The following is a 19,366-nucleotide window of genomic DNA, read 5'->3' as shown; positions in this document are numbered from 1 at the left end:
AGAAAAGCCACCCCAGATGCAGGTATGAGATGAAATGAGGGGAAATGGGGATGGAGAGGGAGGAGGCCAGGCAAGCTTCCTGAAGGAGCTTTCTGAGCCCACATGCAAAAAACCACATGGAGTTTGCCAGGCAGCCCAAATCCTGGGGGGCAGTGGAATCCCTGATGGGGGGACTGCCTAGTTAGGCATCAGGGAGGCCACAAAACCCCGTACAGCTGGTCATTCTTGAGAACAGAGTAGGGGTGGGGGCAGGGATCTGAGTGGGGGTGAGGGCGGGGTTGTGGGCTGAGAAACTTGGGGAGTCCTGGTGGACCTGCCAAAAGGTCTTAAGCACAAGAGCAACTGCCTCAAAGCTCTTTCAGTAATTCTGCTCTGGCTCTCAGGGAGGTGGCTCGACGTGGGCGAGACTAAAGCCAGGAGAGAGGACTGCAGCCAGCTGAGCCACAGGATGAGTGTGTGAAGCTGGTGGGTGGCTCAGGGACAGGCGACAGGAGTCAAAGTCAGCACGGCTCTGTGTGGGCCTGGGTGACTCTCGGATCTCCAGCTCAGGCAGCTGGAGAGTCTGATACTAGAGGCCAAGAAGGGCCGGTGCTCACGAGGCTGGGACGTGCATCATTTAACCGGCACCAAACCCTGGCCTACCGGGCCGTGACCCCAGGAAGAGCCCCTGTCCCAGTGACACAGCCACACCCTGAGCCCTGGAGGAGCAGCGGGAGGACCTAGGGCCCCACACCAACATGCAATCACTCTGCCCTGCGACCTTGGGGAGTCCCCAGCCATCTGGAGCTAGGAGCCTGTTGTCTTTACTGGGCTTTGCAGCACAAACTTCTTTTTCCCCCAGCCCCAAATTCTCACACTCGGTGCTGAAGTGGAGGGTCGAGGCTTGCAGTATAAAACAGCTTCGTTCTGCCAGGCTGCATTTTGGATGAGGGTAGAGTGGCTTCAGGAGATGCCCTCTCTAGCTGGCCTGGGTCAACTTATCAAACCCACAGGAGACAACGCGTGCAGAGAGGAGCGGCCGGGGGCAGGCTACAGGGCACGCTGGCCCGGAGGAGTGCCAGCCTGACCTGTGAATGCCCGAGCCCTTCTCCTGCCCTGTCCTCCAGCAGCCCAGCCCAGCAGGTGACCACGTGGCTCAGTGACCTCACAAAGTGACATCAGAGCCACTCCTCAGCCAGAAACTGCTGAGGCCCTTCTCAGGCTTTGTCCGACTTCCAGATCTCATGAGAGTAACCTTCAGACATCTGTGTCTCTTTTCCAGAGGTCAGCCAGGGTGGGAAACCCAGAAACTGCCACTTAACCACATTCTTGTGGACTAGACACTGGCAGGATCCCTGGGGCAGCTTTTTCTGGGTAACACCCCACTCCCACCCCCCAAATTCCGTGGCTCAAGACAAACACCATTTTATCTAGCTCCTGGTTTCTGCCAGGCAGTGCTTCTGGCCAGGAGCCGTGGCCCACCTCCGTCTTCCAGGGTCTCATGCCTGCTGGCGGATTGGCTGGGAGACAGATGATCCGGGATGGCCTTGCCCACCCAGCGAGGTGGCCAGGACACCGCAGTGTTCCTCCACGGAGCCTCTCCTCCTCCATCAGCTAGCCTCAAGGTTCTGGCATGGCAAGAGAGAGCAGGCCCCTACATGCAAAATGCTGAAGGCTTTGCATCCTTTCTGCTCCTTCATCCCCTTTTAGCCAGAGTCCAGTGAGGGTGTGACTGGGCTGAGGGGAGCGAAAAGTCCCCTTTGGCCTCTGGGCTTAACAAAGCCATGTCCCACTTTAGGAATGGGTCACAATGAAGGTGGTGGCAGCTACAATCCTCTCCTGGACTCTCCAGGGCCTGTCCAGGAGAGGCAGCCAGGCTGGCCGGAGCGGATGCTGGAGAAGCCTAGTCAGCCCAAGCCTGGGAGCTGATGGGGGTTTTGGGCCAGTCAGCGGAGCTGGGAGGCAGACACAGGGTATGTTCCACTCAAAGGCTATGGGTATGGGAGGGAGGGAGCTCCTTGGCCCTAGATCCATCGCAGAACCTCAACCCCCAGCTGCCCAGGTTTGCCCCTGCCCCTCTTCCTTCAGTGCCCTTGGTGTTGGGTCTTCATAGACTTCTCCGGGTCTTGAGAACAAAATCCACCCCTCAGCCTGGGCCAAGTTCAAGATCCTGTATGACCGACAGCCAGCCTTGCCGCCTTTCTCACTTCAATCCCCACCTCCCCACCTTAACCCCTGGCTCCAGAGCCCATGGTCCTTCCCAAGATCCTGGTCTGATTCCTCCCTCCTTGGTGAGCCATCCCAGCCTGGCCCAGAGATCCATCTCAGCGTCCAGTGCCCTACTGCTCCTACCTCCACGCCCTTTTCTAGCACCTTGGACTTAGGGGTGGCTGGGTCTTCTGGGACCGGGACTGGAGAGAGAATGAACGAGGTGTTGACCTGTACCAGCAGCCTCAAGTGTGTCCTATACCTCTTTGCATCTGATCTGGGGCCAAAGTCGTAAGGCAGAGGTAGCTTGTAGCAGGGCTCAAGGCAGCCCTGTGATGTTTTGGCCTGGGGAGGCAGGCAGGTGGTAGTAGAAAGAACCTTGGCCTTGCAGGCTGTGCCGGTTTGAGTGTATTGTGTCCCCCAAATGCCATTATCTTTGTGGTCTTGTGTGGGGCAGACGTTTTTGGTGCTGGTTGGATTTGTTGGAGTGTGCCCCACTCAGCTGTGGGAGATGATGCTGATGAGATGTTCCCATGGAGGTGTGGCCCCGCCCATTCAGGGTGGGCCTTGATCGGTGGAGCCATATAAATGAGCTGATTCAGAGAGAGGGAACTAACAGAGTGCAGCTGGGAGTGATGTTTTGAAGAGAAGCAAGCTTGCTGGAGGGGAACGTCCTGGGAGAAAGCCGTTTTGAGGCCGGAGCTTTGGAGCAGACGCCGGCTGCCTTCCTAGCTAACAGAGGTTTTCCGGACACCACTGGCCATCCTCTGGTGAAGGTACCCGATTGCTGAGGTGTTACCTTGGATGCTTTGTGGCCTTAAGACTGTAACTGTGTAGCTAAATAAACCCCCGTTTTATAAAAGCCTGTCCATCTCTGGTGTTTTGCATTCTGCAGCATTAGCAAACTAGAACACAGGCCTAGGGGCCTTGGTTTCAGCCCTGACTGCCTCTTATTAGCTGCCAAGACAGGCCAGCAGGTCTCTCGGCCCCGAACTTTGGTACCCTATCTATAACGCAGCAAAAGCAGTGCACAGGATTTGCAGGGAACATCTGCATCCACCTATCTTCTTTTGGAAGTGTTTTCCCTCTTTTTCTTAGAGGAACCACCCTTCCCCAGGGCCGTTGTGGACTCCTGTTCCTCTCCCACCACCTTCACCTCCACCAGAGAGCAGAGCTAGACAGGCATATGGAGCCAAGGGCTGAGAACGATGTTACGTGAAATCATCTGTGCACCTGGATCCACCTGTACCTGAAGTTAGCATGAGGTAGCAACTGTCCTTTTCCAGCAAAGCCTTTTGGAATTGGGTTCCTGAAATTTGACCGATAGAGCCCTGCTGTGAAGAATTGGTGAGAGGCCAGGTCTGGGACACAGTGCTTGGAAACCCTGACTTCCTTCTGTTGAGCACACTGAGCCGGCAGGGCTGGCTCCTCCTAAGCCAAGCAGGCTGGCTGGGAAGCACTGGTTTGCTCTGGCTTCCCCACAGGCAGCAGCCTCGGCAGTTGCCCAGTACGGCCACAGGGACCTGAGGGGGAGATTCAGGAATGGGTTGTTGTGCCCAGGAAGAGCAGACACGTGAATGGGCTGATCTGGGTCATTGGCATCCAGAAGAAGCTTCTGGGAGGTGGGGCAGCTCTTGGGGTTTCCTCAGGCCAGGCGAGCTGGGGAGTGGAGCAGTCACACACCACCATCTAACTTGTCAACTCTGGCACTTCCCGAGAGGCTGGCTTGGGGGTCTGCTCCTCAGGGCCCAGCCCCACACATACCCTTGGGTAGACACAGCCACCTCTGCCACCTCAGTCCTTGTCAGGGGAGGTGGGAGGTACCTGTGTTTGGGGTTCTGGCCCCCAAGCCCCAGCATCCAGGCAGGACCAGGCTGTGTCTAGCTGTTTCTGTTGGTCATCTCTCTCCCTAATTAGTTTCTGAACAGTTGGGATTGGAGTAAGGGAATGAGCTACTGACTCTGCAGGTGAAGGTGTGTTCTCCCTGTGTCCCCTGGCCATGTGGGCATGTGTGTACACACACAGACTTGTGTGGGTATGAGTGTGTGAGCACTGGTGTAAACTCAGTGTGTCTATATATGTGTGCATGAGCCTGTGTCGACCTGTGTGCATGTGTGCATGGGTCTGTGTGAATGTTCCTCTTTGCATGTGGCTATTCATGTCTATGTATATGTGTGCATGGGTCTCTGCAAATGTGTCCATCTATGTCTGTATGCATCTATGCCTGTGCATGTATGTGTATATGGGTCTATATGACCATGTCCATCTGCACACGTATGTGTGTGCTCACATGTGCATGTATGTCTGTACAGCATCTATCTATTGCTGAGTAGAGTTGTATATACCTAGAGTACATCTGTAGCAGAGGAAGTTATGAGGGTGGGTGGGTGGACTGGCAGAGGTCTCTATCAGGGTAGGGAGAAGGGTCAGATTGCTTTGGGGAAGCCATTGGGCTGTTTGGTATGGGTTTTTTTTTTTAAGTTTATTTTTTTAAATATCATCCAGAAATAAAGACATATGCACTGAAAAAAAAAGTCCATCTCTACATGTGTATATCCATGCCTCTGTGTGCACACACGAGTGAGTGTGTCCATTGATGGGTCTGTGCACATGCCCATTTTTGCACTGTGTGTCTGCACATGTGTGTGCACATGGGTTTGTGCACACAACCACCTCTGCACCATGTATTTGTATGTATGCATGTGTGACACATGGGTCTGTGCACATGCCCCTTTCTCATTGTGTATCTGTGTGTGTTCACATGTGCATGTGTACCTGGCAGTCAGCCATGTGCACCACCTGCTGTTGTTCACAGGTTCTCCACAGCCTGGATCTCATTCCATTTCCCTGACTTCCCTGGAAGGCAGCACTTCACTCTCCTGATCTTTGCCTCTCCCCTACTGAGGACTGAGGGAGGGTGTGTACATGTGCCATCCCAGGTGTTCCGAACCTCCATACCCCTGTATTGGAGTGTGAGTGTGAGGGTGTGTGTGTGTGTTTGTGTTTGTGTGTGCATGTGCTCAGGGACACAGGCTCTGTGTGCTGATACGTGTGCCTGCATCTGCACTCCCGCCGTGTGGCCTTGAGTGGTAGGGAGTTAGGTCTGAGAAAGCATTGCATGGGTAACTGTGTGTGTCCATCAGTGTGGGGTCTAAAAACCCAGGCCCAGCCGCAGACGCCCCTGGGTTCATGTGCCAACTGTGTGACATTGAAAGGGAGTGTTAATAATCCATTCCACCAGGCTGGTGGGGATTAAGTATGGTGATGTTGGCTGTGTCAGCCAGGGTCCAACCAGAAAGTTAGAAAGCACTCAGACCATTGAAAACAGAGGGAACTGGATGCAGGGAACTGACTATAAAAGAGGTGGAGTTTCTGAAGAGTCAAACGGGAAGGTGAGATAACCCAGAAATTAACAGCAGCAGAAGGTTTCTCTCACCCCTGGGGCTGAAGGTGCAAAAGGAAAAAGTAGGGTCACTCAGTGTAAGCCACAATGTCCCTGCTCAGAGGGAGAGGAACCACAGAGGAGTCCTGGATGCTGCAGTGGCTGAGTGAGAAGGACAGAAATGCCTTGGCTTCCCCTTTCTCCCACCCTCTTGGCTCCTGCTGAACCTAACAGGAAGCCAGAGGAGGAGGGAGCCTGGGAGCTGCAGCCTGCAGGGTTTGTTCTGCTGCAGAGGTAGGGATCGAAGGGAAAGGCCCAGGAGCAGCACACAGGCCAGCAAGAAGCACTCCCGCGTCACCTGCCTGCATGCGTAGAGCTGTGCTCAGAGAGGCACGAGCAACTGGGTGTAAATGATGGGTGCAAGCATGCCAGTGTGTGCATTTACAGCTAGTGTTGGCAGGTAGCGGCAGCTTGCACGTGATGGTACCGATAACGAAACCTAACATTTACTGGATGTTTACGACATGCCAGGTAGTACACCAAGCCTTTTGTAAATATTAACTCATTTAAAGTCTACTCCATAGCAACCCTGTGGAGTAGTTGCTGCTGTTATTATCTCCATTTTATGGCGAGGAAATGGTGGCACATAGAGGTTAAGCAACTTGCCCAAGATCACACAGTGAGGAAGAGGCCAAGCTGGGCTTTGGGCAGCCTGACTTCAGGGCCCTCACGCTCAGTCCTGCCTCTGTGCCTGCTCTTGGAGGCAGGCATCTGGCTGTGTGCTGGACGGGGCTCAGAGACATCCAGAGTCTCCACAGCCTGGCTCCAGGGAGCCAGGTGAGGGGCCGGCCCTGCCACCTTTCCCCAGTCTGGCTCCTCACATGGGGAGGGTAGCCCCTGACCAAACATCATAGGAACATCATTAATTCCAACATCCTCGTCAGCCAGGGGAGGTTCAGTAATGCCCAAGCCAAGGTCAGCATCAGGCTTCAGTGCCCATAGAGGCTGCGAGATGCCGGTTGGTGCACATTGGAAGATGCAACCCCAGCCTGTGTCAGCCAGTGGACACCAGCCTGACCCTGTTTGGCCGCCTGTCATCCCTCCTTTCCCCAAATGCACACAAGCCTGTGGACACCCAGAATCACTGCAGAAGGTGGGTCCTGGGTGGGAGTGGTGGCCAGAGCAGGGCAAGGGAGTAAGTGGCTGTTGCACCAGAGGCAGTAAAAGGGCCAAGTGAGTACAGCAGACATAGAAAGAGGGCCTTGCACTGCCCCTCCGCAGTGGGAGCCTGAATCTCTGAGGCCGCCTGAGAGGACAAATTTGGTGAAATATATCAAAAGCCTTTAAAAAGCGTGCACATTCACAGAAAACCAAAATAAAGCAAGCAGGCAAAGAACCTCTCCCCTGAAACCGAACTATAGGCTGTTTACAAGAGGTATCACTTTGGTTATGAGGGCACAAGTTGGCTGAAAGTAAAAGGCTAGAAAAGGATACACCTTGCAAACTCTAAGAAAGCTGGAGTGCTTAACACCAAAGTAGACTTGAAGACGAGGTAGCATTACAAGCAACAAAGAAGGACATTGCAAATCCTAAAGGGGTCACCTCATCAGGAAGATGTAACAATCTTAAAAGCATGTGCACCTCACATGAGGGCATCAAAACAGATAAGGCAAAACTGGTAGAGTGGAAAGAAGAAATAGGCAAATCCACAGTCATCACTGGAGATTTTGGAGTGTGTATGCCCTTTGCCCAGCAATTCTCCCAAGAATTGGTTCCTAAGAAAGCCATGACGTGTGCAGTAACTGTTCTGGGATGTTTACGCTGACGTTTGCTCAGTGTCACCTTCCTTCGTTCAAGCCCAGTCCCAGAGTGCCTGATGGGGCAGTATGGTGTCAGAGCCAAAACCCTCCAGCTCTGAGCCCAAGCTCCACTGGGTGACCTTGAGCAGTTATTGAACCTCTCCAAGCCACCAAGGCCTCATCTGTAAAATGGGGACAGTACTAATAGCCATCTCCTAAGATTGTAGTTACAGAATGAGAAGATGTGCATGAACTCCCTGTTATGGGGAATTAGCACTCAGTAAGTGTGTGCCAAGATCCCCCTTCAGGACTCAAGGTTGGTTCCTCCAGCTACTGGGATGCTGCCAGCAAACAGCCCTGGACTGTAAGTCTTGTCCCTCAAAGAAGTGCCCTGGCTGAAGAGAGCCACCTCACCCAAGGTCACGGCCCCCAGGGGTGGGTGGGCAGGAGGGGCACTGCATCCAAGGGCTGGTTGAGGGGGTGGGAGAACTGTAGAAAGACCTGGCTCCCTTGCCCCAAACTGGAGCAACTTGGAAGAGCCCTCCCACCCAGAGAGCTTGGCTGAGGTCCACTTTGCAGCCTGGCCTCTCCCCTGCCCATTCCTGCTTCCTTCCCTACCACCTAAGTGCTGGCACCAAGAGCTCTCCCTCATCAACGTCCTGCAGGGCATCACCATCCCAGCCTGCCTCTCCAAAAAACCCAACCAACTAATACACCATGATGATTAATACATGCTAGCTCCTGCCAAAACAATGGTAATGCCTGGTCCATCCCCTCTTAGGCTTATATTCAGCAGGAAGGATAGACATCGGAAATCTGTTGTGGTGATGCCACCGAGAAGCCACCGGAACAGCCAGGCTGTGGGGTCAGGAATCTGTGGCTTTTTTGAGGAAGGGAGGCATGCACCAAGATCAGATGGCTGAGCCAGAGCTGGCCAAGTGAAGTGACTGCTTGGTTTAGAATAATGTTTACCACAGTGGCAAAACATTGGGAACAACCTAAATGCCCAGCAGTGGGGGATGCATTAAGATAAGAGATGATACTTCCATAAGAGAGCCCTGTGCATTGGGAATGTTTATATGGGGGTATATTCATTAACGGAATTCTGTACACTGTATTTTAAGAAAATAAGTAGCATATCCCATACTGCCCATTCTTAGTATGAAAAGTATTATCTGTGCACATGTAAAAACATAAGCACACACAGAGAAAAGGCCCAAGAGGGATATACACCAAGGTGTTGCAGTGCTTTTCTCTGGGGGAGAGGATTACAAATGTGTCCTGTTTTCTTTTTTTTTTTTATAATTGTAGTTTATGTTCTAAACTGACCTTAAACAAATCTCACATTGTTTGGAAAAATTAGCCTCTGGGCCAGATGGCTCCTGAATGCCCTTGGTGGGAGACACTTTCCATAGCCCAGGCCCCTGGGCCACGGCAGGGAAGGGTCCTTCTCTTCCAAGCTAGTCAGTGGTATTTGGGCCCTAATGTTCAACCTCTGGACAGAATTTGGGATCTCCTTGCATAAAGTGCTTGTCTTACATGCTAAACTGGGGGCAGTGAGGGCAATGTGTCCTGCTGAGAAGGGCAAGTGAGGGGAGGGACAATGCAGGGAGTCCCAAAGTGACCCAGGAGGGAGACCCCTCCCCCCAGAGGCCACTGGGAAGGCAGCAAGAGGAGTCTCCATTCCCATTAGTTCATTTTTTTTTTTTGCACCCAACAAACATTTGCATGGAATGCTTACTTCTAAGCACTTGGAAATACACCAGTGAGCAAAAGAGAGGGGAAAATCCCTGCCCTCAAGGAGCTTGGAGTTTAGTACGGGGTGCAGACAACAAAGAGGATTGAAAAGATAAATTATGTAGGATATGACATCATTGAGAAAAAGTAGGGGAAGATGGGCAGATCCAGGAGTTGGGGGTGGTGGGGGTGGTTTCCGTTTCCTGTGACAACAGGATACATCTGTGCTTCCAGATTCCTTGGGATTCCTGGGGGTTTTCCATACCCCAATCTCCCCGGCCCTAAAACCTACCCTGCCAAATCCAGGGCACTCTTAAGGAAAAAACACACCTCTTCATACCTGATAACCTGCCTCTTTAAATTTAATGGGCCCGTTATTCCTGTTAAACAAACATCAACTAATTATGAAAAACGTATTTGCCGAGGTTTGACTGTGGAATGGATGAGCCAATTACGTGGTTATTAAGCCTCAAAACACACTTAGTAATGAAGTGGGATTGCAGACCAGCAGCAAAGAGGGATGGCTAGGAACCTGGGATTCTGAGGACTCCCCTCCACCCTTCCACTTCCTTTCTGGAGCTTGACGGGCCTTGAGAATTTCTGGCCTGCCTCTGATGACCACTGGGCATCCAGAGAAATTCAGAGAAAGACACACTCAGGCCCTGCACCAATAAAGGCCCCGTCAGCCACAAGTCACAAACTGGCTTAAGCAAAAAATGTATATTGGCTCATGTGATGAAAAGTCCAGGGGTAATCTTCAGGTGTGGCTGGATTCAGGGGCTTAAAGTTATTGGGACCCAGTCTCTCCCCTTATATCTCATAGCTCTGTTTTTCTCTGTGTTATCATTACTCTTGGGCTCAATGAGATGCCCAAGCAACTCTTGCCTTATAAAGAGAGTTTCTCTTTCCCTGTAGTTCCAGTAACATCCAAATTCTTCAGGGCTTAAGGGTCAATACTAAATTACGCAGGAACTAACAAAGTAATAACAGAAACTCCTGAGGGGAAGCCAATAAGCACATGAAAAAACATTCCACACCATTATGACTCATCACAGAAATGCAAAAGAAAACCACAGGACTTACTGTACATACTCATCCAATGGCTGAAATGCAAAGGACTGACAATATCAGGTGTTGGTGACAATGAGCCTGGAATGACACTGGGATTCTTATACACTGCTGTTGGGAGAATCAAATGATTCAGCTACTTTGGAAAATAGTTTGGCAGTTCCTTATAAAGTTAAACATACACTTACCCTGTGACTCAGCCATTTTACTCCTGTGTAGATGCCCAAGAGATTGAGTATGTATGTCCTCTAATTAGTACAGCTGCCCATACAACTTTATTTGGAATAAGCAAAAGGTGAAATGACCCAAATGCCCTTGGAAAGTAGAATTGTCTATCCAGGCAATGAAATACTACACAGTGATGAAAAAGAACAACCTAATGTGGAATGAAGGAAGCCAGAGACAGAAGAGTTCACGCTTGTGTTAGTTTTCTGTGCTATATAGCAAATTACCATGAATTTACTGGTCAACAACACACATTTATCATCTCCCAGTTTCCGTGACTCAGGAGTCTGGGTCTAGCCAAGCTGGGTCCTCTGCCCAAGGTCTCAGAAGGGTGCATTCAAGGAGTTGGCAGGGCTGCAATGCTTTCTGGAGCTCGGGGCCCCCTCCCAAGCCCATGTGACCATTGGTAGAATTCATTCCTTTGCAGCAGTCGAAATTGGGGCCTGTTTTCTTGCCAGCTGTCAACTGGAGGCCACCCACGGTCCTCTGTCACACGGTCTCCTCCCAGGCCCTCTCCCAAGGTGGCAGCTGCCTTCTTCGAGGCCAGCAAGGGGAGTCTCTCCCTCCAGGCTGCTCAAGCAGAGGCCTGCAAAACATGATGTGACAGTGACAGTGTCATATACTCCTGGTTGGAAGCAGGTCACAGAGTCCACCTGCACTTGAGGAGAGGAGATTATACCAGGGCGTGGCTCACTGGGTCACCCGGGGCCGTGCCCGTCACAATCCTTGAGGAGTCCATTTATGTCAAGTTCAAAGACAGACCAAACCAATCTACAGTGATCAGTCAGGTGAGGGTTATAACTGGGGTGGAGAGAAGGAGTATTCAGGGGGGCTGGAAATACTCTCTATTTTCATTTTAGTGGTGGCTGCTCATGTATATATACATGCATAAAAATGCCTCCAATTATATGGTTAAGATTTGTGCACTGAATTTTTTAATACAGTTTTATTGAGGTATATTCACATACCCTACCATCACCCACAGTGTACAATCAATTGTTCACAGTACCATAATATAGTTGTGCATTCATCAACAAAATCAATTTTTGAACATTTTCCTTATTCCAAAAGAAATAAAAATAAATAAATAAAAAAACACGTTCTATCCCCCCATTCCACCCTATTTTTCATTTATTTTTTGTCCCCATTTTTCTACTCATCTGTCCATATACTGGATAAAGGGAGTGTGAGCCACCAGGTTTTTGCTCTCACATAGTTACTCAGTGTAAGCTACATAGTTATACAATTGTCTACAATAATAAAGGCTACTGGGTTACAGTTTGACAGTTGCAGGTATTTCCTTCTAGCTATTCAAATGCATGAAAACCTAAAAAGGGGTATCTATATAATGTATAAGAATGCCCTCCAGAGTGACTCTCAACTACACTTGAAATCTCTCAGTCACTGAAACTTTATTTTGTTTCATTTTGCTTTCCCCTTTTGGTCAAGAAGATGTTCTCAATCCCACGATGCCAGATCCAGGCTCAACCCTGGGAGTCATGTCCCATGTTGCCAGGGAGATTTACACCCCTGGGAGTCAGGTCCCACGTAGGAGGGAGGGAATGAGTTCACCTGCCGAGTGGGCTTAGAGAGAGCCACATCTGAGCAACAAAGAGGTTCTCTAGGGGAGACTCTTAGTGTGCACTGAATTTTATGTAAATAAAATAAGAAAGGAAGGAGGGAGGGTGGAAGGAAAGGAGAGGAGACAGAAAAAAGAAAGTGAAGAAAGGAGAGAGAAGGAGGGAGGGAGAGAAACAGAGATAGAGGTGGGGAGTGGGAGAGGGAGAGAGAGAGAGAAAGTTCTCAAGGTAACACTTGTGGAATGATCTCCAAAAATCTATCTATAAGAGAAAAAAAAAAAGGTTTAGTGTGGAATAGATTGTTTGCATGTTTTGAGAAAAGAGAGAGGCAACAGTGTCCAATTGTGTGTGCATTTGTTGCAGCAGTGTATAATATCTCCACAAGGACAGAGAAACTGGTAACAGTGGCCAACTAAATGGAAACAGAGTCTGGAGCGGGGGCTGGCTTTTTTGTGTATCCTTTCATGCACTGCTTGGGTCTCGGTCTCTCTCTCTCTCTCTCTCTCTCTCTCTCTCTCTCTCTCTCTCTCTCCTCCCCCCACCCACTCTCTCACTCTCTTTCTCTCTCCCGCCCCCATCCAATAAGTTGTTCATTATTAGGGGAACATCTCTTGTAGTTTCCTATGTAGTGGCCACTGTGGTTAGTCAGTCTTGGGACTCCAATAGGTCCAGGGGCCATTTTGGCCAACAGTTCGAGTGGGGGGCACCCCTGAGAATGGGGATGGGAAGGCGGCACCAAGAGCTAGATGCCTGATGACATTGTTGGAGCCCTGGATACAGCCATGCCTGAAGGCAGACAATCTTGGACTTCTTAGAGATGTGAGTTGGTAAATGTCCTTTTTGATGAAGTGAAGCTGGATTTTGTTAAGGCCAGTTTGCAGGCACCATGCACCTGTGCTGCCCATATATGTCGTAGTGTCCACTTTGGTTGTTAAATACTTGGACTGTCACCCCCGATGTTTGTCTCTGCTTGCCATGGAAGGGGTTTCCAGTGAGTGGAGCTTGGAGCCAGGTGGGCTTGGGTTCTAATCACCTGGCACTCACCTGCCCTGCTGTCCTGTTTTCCCCTCTCCCTGCAGGGTCCTGTTCTGGCCAAGCAGATGCCCGGGAAAGGGTGGCTGCATGGCTAGTTATGTCCCCTGCTTGTCAAGGCCAGGGGTCTCCCAGGAGAGATGGGTGAGCATAGAGCATCACCCACCCCTCACAGGTTCCCTGAGGAGCCCAGCCCCCAGACTGGGCAGGGGAAGCTAGTGTGCCCTGCCTCTTTGAGGCATCCACTCTGCTCCAGTGGAGAGGCAGGCCCAGGAACACATCGCCATGGCCTGACATAGAGGCTACTCCTGACCCTGGCTGGGTGGGTAGGAGGCTGCTTCAGCGCAGGCTTCCCAGAAAAGGAGGAGCCTGCAGTGGGGCCGGCTGCCCGGTAAGGTCACTAAGGCCAAATTTGGGGAGGAAGTGTCTCCAAAACAAGGAGCAAACATCACATGCAAAGCTCACGGTAAATTAGGGAAATCACAAAGATTCCCTATGAGGAAGTGTGGGGGAGGGGAAAAGGGAGGAGGGGAAGGAGAGAGGCAAGGCCAGGGGTGGGGGTTTGCAGGGTCTTGGGGTGGCTCCCACAGAGGTCTGCAGCTTGCTTATCCTGACCCCTTGGGCAAGTCACTTTGCTTCTCTGTGCCTCGGTTTCCCCATCTCCACGCTAGGTGGCTGCGAGGACTCAACAAGCCACCTTAGGAGAAAAGTTGTCAGCTGGCCGCCAAGTGCTTAAGGCTGGAGTGCTTCAGGCTCGGCATAGGTCAGGCCCTCCTGTTTGCTGGCTCTCCCTGATGCTGCAGAAAAGGGACGGAAATGTCCAGGAAGGACCAGACCCAGGTGTTCTGCCTTAAAGCCTGTGGTTTCTTGGAAACCCCAGGTGCAGCAGCGGCCATTCCCACCCCAAGGGGAAGGGATTGCCCAGGAGGCATGCAGCAGAGGGGGAAAACGCAGAGTTTGGAAAGACTCCCCAGAAGCTACGACTTCCTCTTTCATCTCCACTCCCCACCCTTGTACCGAACCACCCTGATCTGGTGGGCAATGGACGGCCACCAAGAAGGCTGCATGGCAGAGGCTTCTGCAAGGGCTCTCTGGGGGTGGGCCTGGGATAGAATGGTGGCAGCTCAGGCCCTGTGATTCCCTCCCTCCTCCCTTCCTTCCTGTCATGTGGCAGATTGTGTTTTCCAAAGATTGCCTCTCCAGTGTGGATCCCTTCCCACATGTTCTGCTCAGAAAGGGTCAGGACATGTGCTCTGTCCTCTCTGGAACAGGGTGGGCTCATTACTGCTCCAACTGGGCAGTATGGTGGAAGTGAGGTTTTGGAACTTTGGGAGCTCACTCACTCTCCCAACCCCCCCACTCCCCCACCCTTGCCTCTCTACTCAGGACACACCTCTTGGGAGCACTCAGCTTCCCCAGAAAAACCACATGCAAAAGCCACAGAGGGTTGCCCCAGAAGCCCGAGTCCCCACTGAGTCCTTCCAGCCCAGGCAACAGATGTGTGAGTGAACCAGCCTTTAGAAGCTTCCAGATGCAGCCTTCAAGCCTCCCAGCAGAAATGTCAGGCATTATGGGTCAGGGACAAGCCTTCCCAGCCATGCCCTCTCCAAATTCCTCCACCCAAACCTTGAGAGATAAGAAATGGTTGTTGTTTTAAGCCATTAAATTTTAGGGTGGTTTGTTATGCAGCACAGATAGCAAATACATCCTATACACCCATATAGAATATCTCCATTGCATTTAGCACTGTGCATGTGACAAGAATGATAAGGCCCCTGGCTGCATGGAGCTTCCATTCTGGGGGTGATGAATGATAAACAGCTAAATGAGTGAGAAAATGCCAGGGAGGTTAGTACTGTAATGAACCTAAAATGGAGAAAATGGCATCAAGCCTGGTTGGTGTGCATTTTATGGCAGGGAATCGGGGTTTCTCTGAAGATGTCATTGGCTCTAAGCCAGAGTCAGGGTATATGGGGTGGGGGTGGGGGGCAGAGGCATTCCCTCTGCTGAGGGCTACCCGCAAGATTTCCTGAGAACCATCCCACCATGTGGCCTGGACCCCCCGCCTCGTCCAGCTCCCCCTGGACACATGGGGTCCTGGAAAGCTCAGCCCCAAGAGTTAATGCCAGCAGCAGACTTGGGCCTTGTGTGAAAGCAACAGGCAGTAATTAAAAAACAAACAAACAAAAAAACACCTTTTTATTGTGAGATAATTACAGATTTACAGGAAGACGGGGAGCACATGCTCTATGGGGAAGCATTTATATTTTTAAAATTTGTTGAGTACAAACAAGGCAGGCTTGCAAGACCAATTTGGCCAGCAGGACTCCAGTTTGCAATCCCTGGCTCAGTCCCACTCCCACACGGCCTACACCACGTCCAGGAGGCCCCAGAGTGCTGCCCAGCTCGTCACTGTCTCCATCTCAAGCTGCGTCTTAGATTCAGCCTGTTCCACTGTTTAAATCCAGCAACTACTTGACGCCTGAAGTCATCTGAGTTTGCAACCCCAGGACTGGGCAATGCTAAGCCCCTCCAGCTGCAACTGGGGAGTGTTTGGGGAAGGGTCAGGGTGGCTCTGCTTCTATGTCTTTTGTGCGGTGTCCTGCTGACAGTGGCTTGGTTGTAACTTTGAGACAGGGTAGGGGTGGTGACAGACATGAGCCTGGAAGGGTCAAAGCTTGGACCGAGAGGGACAGGGAGGTGGAGTGGGCGAGGGGCACAGTGGGTAGCCTGGGCAGTCAGAATGGCTTCCTGGAGGAAGGGAGTAGCAGCTTGGGCCTTGAAAGCTGACAGGTGATGGCCAGGAGAGCATGGGGAAAGATGTCCTTGGAGCAAGGATGTCATTATGGCAAGGGCACTGGGCACATGAGAAGAGACACAGGTGGGACAGGTTCCTGGGCCCAATTGCAAGGGGTCCTGAATGCAGGTGTCCCCTCTCTTTGTCCTGCTGAGCCACACAGCAGCGTGCAGCAGGCTGAGGGCAGGCAGAGGGGCCACACTGCCTGCTATCTAATCCGGGCTCTGCCACTGCCCACCTAGGGGCCTTAGGCAAGTCACCTTGCTTGTCTGTGCCTCGGGGTGCAGATGTGTAAAATGCAGACCCTAGAGGAATCCACTCATAAAGGAGTCCCTTTGGGTAAGTGTTCAGAGCAGCACCTTGTGCTTCTGAGCTCTCAGTCAGTGTGGGATAGGCCCAGCACCCTGACCTGGGGTGCGAAAGTTTCTGAGCATCTGGGGGACTGAGCATCTGGGGGACTCTGCCTGCCCTACACCCAGGACCCCTCATTTTGATAACTGCGCCTGAATTTTCTTTGGGAGAACTGCTTCCCTGATCCCACCCCCTGGCTCTGGCTAAGGGACAAAGCCCACCTTACAGCTGCAGCAATTGATTCCAGGTGGCCACACCATCCAGGCCAGTTCATCCAGGTGCCACTCTGGGAATCTCCTTGGGGAAGAAAAGCTGGGAGCTGCCGAGGTCACCACATGGAGAAGGACCTGTGTGCAGAGCCCTGTAGGAAATGCAGGCAGGGCCCGGCAACCCAGCTCATGCCCGGAGATCCAGCCAGGCCTGAGCTGCCGCCCACCTGAGCTTATAAGGCCCCTTGGGGCTTGACCCCAGGTGAGTTTCTATCCTTTGTAACCAACAGCCCCTGGCTGACATGGTGAGGGTGGGGAGAGGGGAGCTGGGAGGAGGGGAGCAGGGCTGCCTGCCCCCTCTTGCTTAGGGAGGACCAGGTAGAAGCCTCAGGGTTGAGGGAGGGGGTCTCTGCCCACCCCCTCCCCATTGGCATTGTTTTCATCTCCCCATCTCCCTTCTCCACCCAGGGGCCAGAGTGGTCTTCTCAGAAGGTGACGGCCACTGCATCCTGGCCCTGTGTCCTGCCTCCAGTGGCCTCCTGGTGATCCATGGCCCCTGGGGACCCATGCCTGGCTCAGCACCAAGTGCTCACTAAATGCCAGTGGTTGTTATTCCCTCAAGATACACCAGGGTGCACCCCCCCTACCTGCCATGCCACAGCCATGCCCCAGCACAGGGACAAGTCAGGGTGCAGCAGACCCCTGACCCCCTGCAGGTACAAGGGCCAGGAACTAAGTGGAGACATGGAGTGGGCACCAAGGGAGGCTGCAGGGAGGGGCCGGCTCACCCAGGGTCTCCCAGGAGTGGGTGAAAGTATAGCAGGCAATGTGGGGAGGATGGGCTTAGTGTGCCCAGGGGGGAGAGGTGGGAAACGAGGTCAGAAGAGTGACGGTGTGTGTGAGCGCATGTGTGCGTGTGCATAGGGATGTGTGTGCTCTAGTGTATGTGTGTGCATGTGTGTGACTGCATGTGTTCATGTGAGTGCATGCATACGAGTGTGCATGTGTGCATGCACATGCATGTGCACGCATGGGAGTATGGGTGAGTGTGCATGTGTGTGCACGTGATTGCCTCTGTGTGCATGAGTGTGTACACGTGAGTGCCTGTTGTGTTCGTGTGTGTGTGCGTGTGCATCTGCACACAGCCTGCCTAGGCCTTGGACCCAGTGCAGAGTGTGGAAGTTGTTTCCTATGTTAAAAGAAGCCCCTAGGTTGGGGAGGGGGTCTGGGCAGGGGAGTGGCAACCCACTCTCAGAGGTCCCTCCGGGCTGCCTCGTGGCACTGGGGAAGGGGCAGAGTGGAAGCTGGAAGATGGAGACAAGGTCCAAGTCTTCTGGGCGGAAGGTGGCAGGAGTGGAGGAGATGAGGAATAGGTTTAAAAGTGAGTGGGAATGGGAGCTCCAGGATTGGATATGAGGGGGATGGACAGCAAGAGCTTGGAGCCTGGGCACCAGGGGTCAGTGGGTCATCCCCAGAAAAGGATTGGGGACACACTAGGATGGACCCTCTCTGTTCCTTCCAGGGGACCTTGCCTTGAGGAGGGAAGGAAGGCATCGATACATCTAATTTTGCAGAAAGCTCTGAGTCACAAAAATGCAGAAATGGCCCCTGGAGGTGCTCACTGGTGGGGACAATTGAAGGTACTGCATGGAACCATGTTCCCAGGAATTGTTCTAGACTGTCCAGCAGACCCCACTGGGCTCAGAGCTCATCAGGCAAACACAAGTGAAACCCGCAGAGGAAGCCCAGAGACGAGCCCAATCAGCCCTGCTGACTCATTTCCCTTCGGTGTGATGTGGTGTGAGGGGCGCTGATGCCACAACCTGGTTCAAATCCCAGCCCTGTCACTTTTCAGTGGCATTTGGGTCAAGCCACCCCTCCATCTGCACTGGGACACAGGAATCTGCAATCACTCAGCTCATAAGCACCAATTATTTCTTCTGCCATTTCTCTCCAACAAAGTGCCTGTCGGGGTCTGTCCCCCATTTTTCTATTGGATTGTTGCCTTTTCTTTACTGATAATTTGGGAGTTCTTCATACATTTGGATACGACTCATCTGTCAATTATATGTGTTATAAGATCTTTCCCTAGATGCGTGCCTTCTCTTGTTACTTCCTCTTTTGTAACTTTAATGAATAAAAATTCCTCATTTTCATGTAAATTGATCAACATGTTCCTTTATTTGTCTGTTTGTTTTTTTATGTGTTGTTTAAGAAGTCCTTATCTAGCCTGAGGTTGCAAAGGTAAGTTGCTCTACTGTCTTCTAAAGTCTTACCATTTTCTTTATCACACCTGGCCCCTCGGTCCACCTGCGATATGGATGGTTGTGCAGGATGTGAGGTAGGGATTCTTGGAGGGCTCTAATAAGAGGTTACAGAATCAGATCCTCAAGTTGAAGAGATCTTGCTGGCTGTCCTTTGGACAGTGTACTGAAAGGCAATAAGTAGAAGTAGGCAAAGCAGAGAGGAAGTGAGTCCTGATGGGAGAAGCTCAGGTGAGAGTCAAAACAGTGGTAGCAACAGATGGAGACAGGGGAAGTGGTGAAGTCTGGAATAAGTTTTGCGGGAAGAATTGACAGGACCAGACAATGTCCGGAATGTGGGAGGAGGGAGAAGGTGGTCCAGGAAGACCCCTGAGAGTCCTGGCTTGGCAACTGGGTGGATGTGGCACCCTTCATGGAGGTGGGGATGATGGGCAGTAGGCAGGGCTAACTGGGGGTTGGATTTCGACTGCAGAGGAAATGGAACATATGGGGCTGGGCCTCAAAGGAGAGGCCTGGGCTGGCAGAGCTGGGGACCGGAGAGCACAGAGCATGAAGAGCCTCGAGGAGTGCCTGCCCCTAACAAGTTGGCAAAGGAGACTGAGCAGGAGCAGGCTAAAGAGGTGGGGGTGGGGTGGGAAGGAGACAGGGTGCCCTCTTGGAGCAGCAAGCAGAGGTGACACGGAGAAGAGCCAGGATGAATGTCCTCTAAGGCCTGGCTGGGGTGATCACGCTTAT

This window comes from Choloepus didactylus, chromosome 1, assembly GCF_015220235.1.
Source record: "Choloepus didactylus isolate mChoDid1 chromosome 1, mChoDid1.pri, whole genome shotgun sequence".
NCBI classification, from domain to species: domain Eukaryota; kingdom Metazoa; phylum Chordata; class Mammalia; order Pilosa; family Megalonychidae; genus Choloepus; species Choloepus didactylus.
The sequence above is the reverse complement of the archived record's forward strand: the minus strand, read 5'-3'. Positions refer to the sequence as shown.